Here is a 3,753-nt window from a genome sequence, read left to right on the forward strand (position 1 = left end):
CACACGCAGTCAGCCCGTCTCTTTCACTTTCACTTTCTCTCCTCATTTCTGTCATCACTTGCTTCTCCCTTTCTTTCTTCTTATTCTGGTCTTTCTATCCCCTTATCTCCCCTTCTTTTCTCCCCTGTCTCTCTGGTTCTACTGCCTTGTTTATGTTGTTTTTCCAAGCTGACTGATTTGAATAAACTGCCAGGCTTTAAATGAATTATTGATTATGGTGTAGACTTTTAGAGGATGCACTGAAAAAAAGGGACTGGCCATCTCTTGGATTTATGTAAGCATCTTGCATGTATTTAACACAATTGCCTCATGTTTTAAAGATAAATGTAACTATATAGTGTAAAAACTACATGATATGCAGAAAGGGTGTATTAAATTGTTTATATCATGTTCAGGTGAAGTAAGTCAATAAGATAGCAACGTTAAATCTCGTGAAACCACGCGTGATTTCATCTCGCGGGCTTTGGATCGTGGTTTAAAAAATGCATCCATCTCAGTCAAGTCGAGCAGCCAACTCTACGTTTTTTGGTATGTCTTGATTTTTTGAATTAATATTTACCATATTTCAGCCAAATGTAGTTAAACGTCTAAAGTGCCGCCATGTAACATGCTAAAAAAGAGCCGTTAGCTTATTTGCTGTTTTATCTGTTATCAAAGAATTGGCGCTTTTTCATTTGAATTTGTCTTTGGCACAAGAGCCGTAATATCACATTAAACCTAATTACGAGGCACTCATAACATAATTTGGTTTTCTGTGTGAATAGATTTGTCAACTGACTCTTCAGTTACATTGTGTATTTACTGCACCGTGGTGTTAGTGAGATTTTGGACATTGAACAGCTTTAGCTAATATCATCAGCGGTATTATGCTAGCTTACATCCCTACCCCTCCTGCCCTCACCTGCTGTCCTTTTGTTTTTGTTTTTGTTTTTGTTTTTGTTGATGCACATTGAGAGACCACATCTATTCTGCATTTCACCAGGAGTCAGCTGATGGATTGTGGGTTCAAGGTGTTATGGTAAGAAAGTATATTCTATTTTCGCTTAAGGTTTCTGTAACTTAATTATAATAGGTTTTTTATAATTATTAGGTGCATGCATACTCAAATAGACCACCCTATTAATACAACTGAGAAATCCAAAATCTGCCATAGGTTTGACTTATACCTGTATGTATTGTCAGAAAGGTGATTACTGGACTCACATTAATGCACACTTGAACTAAAATGAGGTTGTAACTTGTGGGTTCTTGGGTTGCAAATCAGAAATAAACATCTTTGGATTTTTTTAATCCCATAAGATCTGGAAACACAGTTTTTATTCAACAAAACATTACTGATTATTAACCAAGCACAGTGCCTGCTGTTATTTCAAAATAATTTTATGTCATTTCAGATGAAATGCAGCATTCCAGTGCATCCCAACCATGCCTTTACAGGTTTCTGACGGAGCTGAGTTTCTCTCTGACAGTCTGCTGAAAGTGTTTGCAAAGTGATCGGGGGAACAGGGCACAAAGCTAAAGGATGTAGCTGCCATGATGACAGTAAGAACTTTAAAATTCTTTAACTACAAAGTGTATATGTATTGCATTAGGTCAGTAAAAGATTTTTATGCTGCATCCATTGAAACAGTCAACTATTACCTGTGAGTACTGATTCCACCGAAAGGATGCCATAATTTTCGTCATGCATTTACTGGCCCACTGAGAAAAATTGATCTTTTTAAAAAAATAAATGTTCTGGAAACTATATATCCATAAAGTTGATGTCAAACAGGAATTTTTGATATTGCTTTGTAGATGCTGGTGTTGCATGTTGACTGGTTTAAGGTTTGGTCTGGGATCATTTTCTTCTGTGCTACTGAAAAGTTCACAAATCTCTGTTTTCTTTGTTATAATACTTTAGGATGACATTAATGCTCAAAGGGAGTCTCATCAAAGTGCTCCGCATCTGTGTGAAAGACAATTGCAACATCTTGGTGCAGGAGTTCATGGTGAGTGTTTTATGAGTAGATTGTGGCTTTGCAACATTTAAAAATGCATTTAGTTATCCACTTGATCCTCATTGGACCAGTTAGGACCAGTAGTCCTCTTTAATAATTTGAAGTTCACATGAGGCCTGGTAGTGAACTCAGCCGCCGGCCCTTGAGGCCCCACCCCTGTATTAGGGGTCACATCAGTGTGAAAAAACTTTAAATTTGTCATTCTAGTGAACAAAGGAAAATCCCACCAATATTTACATTAGCTTTTGTTTGAAAAAAAACAAAGACCAACAGCTAACCAAATTGTGGGGCTGAAAGTCTAAATTCTAACATCTTCTGAGTGACAAAACCTGGATTTCTGATGGGCCGGTGTCTTTCTAAGAAAAACGAATGTAAAGCATTTGAAATTATGTTTTTCACCCTCTCTTAGAAACTCTGTTAGACCATGAATGGCAGCATGGCAGGCCACTCTTTGGCTATAGCTATTTACTATGTTGCTTGCATTGGTTTAAATTACTCTAACATTAGAACTGGTAGATTCAAAAGAGATGAGTTTAAAAAGGAATCTTAAAGAAATGTTTTGTGTTTAACCAGGACTTGACTGAGGCCACTGCACAGATTGAGAAAACCACAATGAACATCTGTCTCCAGAGGATGCACCAGGCAATGACTTTTCTGACGTTGGCATCATCATCGAGGGTATAGTAGTTCTTCAAGATCTGGATAACGTGACCTTTGCAGTAGCCATGCTGTTTGGACCTTTTTTATTCCTTCAATATGAGTTACCCATCACAACTCTGCTACACTTTTGAGGTGATTCAAAGGGTGGTAATGGAGTTGGAAGCAACTCAGCTCTCAAGAAAAGCTCACAACTAAGACAAAACTGCTCCTGCAACGAAGCTCACTGTTATGCATGTGAGGTGACCAGCTCTAGGTGAGAAGACATTTAAATCTCACACTTGTTCTGCTGCATTTTTGAAGCTCAATTCCAGGAACAGATCGCAGGGTTCATTTTTATATACACTGCAACTGCCATGAGGACAAGCTGTTTTTTTGTTGTTGTTGTTGTTTGTTTTTCCTTTTGCTCTGTACAAGTTCTCTGTCTGTTTGGCAGCATTTTTAAATTTCTCTTTGTATTTTTTCTTTCTTTTACTAGTGAAGAGATGTAGCATGAACAGTTATGCAGTCTAAATATCCCATATGGGCCGTGTGAAATGGTATTTTCAGTTTCATTCAGTTGAAGTAAGGAACGTTGAATATTTCTAAGCTTGCTGTTTTGAACCAAGATGTCACAGTATGATCAGTGCTGTAATTTTTGACAGTCACTGTATCAATGTTATTTTTGCGTCTCTTGAATAAAGGTTTTGACCTGCAAGTGCTAATTTCTTTAGTTATTGGGGTAAAATGGGTAATGTTAATAGGAAGGTGTTTGCCAATTCAGTAACCTAATTTAATGTTAATGGAAACTAACATTACCTCAAATTGTTTAGTTATAATTGTTGTTTAACTGAATCTTGACGTCAGAGGCCTTAAATAGAATGTTTTGTATTGTTCTTTCCCAACATTTTTCAAAAGAAAGAGTCTAATTTCTTTGCTGTGATTGATTCCAGAGAACACGGAAGAACTGACATTATTTAACTGTTGGTTTATATAGATTCAGTAGTGGAGTAATGTCAGTTTAATTCTTTACCTACTGTCAATGCAGTGAAATTAGACATTTTGTTTTGAAAGGTTACTGGTGGATGCCAGCAACCATCTTGGAAGAGAACAATAT

At 36.9% G+C, this 3,753-nt stretch overlaps 1 long non-coding RNA gene across 3 annotated transcripts; it reads left to right on the forward strand.

The window, feature by feature from the left end:
- The first annotated feature begins 230 nt into the window (after positions 1 to 230).
- On the forward strand, positions 231 to 3,354 carry LOC145432415 (uncharacterized). Of its 3 annotated transcripts, none has more exons than XR_013912714.1 (5): positions 231 to 274; positions 396 to 1,018; positions 1,395 to 1,542; positions 1,904 to 1,991; positions 2,574 to 3,354. It is a non-coding gene; the product is annotated as an uncharacterized LOC145432415 (long non-coding RNA). The 3 variants fall into 3 exon arrangements; XR_013912715.1 differs by having other exon boundaries at positions 238 to 528; positions 983 to 1,018; XR_013912709.1 differs by having other exon boundaries at positions 239 to 1,018.
- The last annotated feature ends 399 nt before the right edge of the window (positions 3,355 to 3,753 follow it).

The sequence above is a fragment of the Astatotilapia calliptera genome, chromosome 1 (genome assembly GCF_964374335.1).
Source record: "Astatotilapia calliptera chromosome 1, fAstCal68.1, whole genome shotgun sequence".
NCBI classification, from domain to species: domain Eukaryota; kingdom Metazoa; phylum Chordata; class Actinopteri; order Cichliformes; family Cichlidae; genus Astatotilapia; species Astatotilapia calliptera.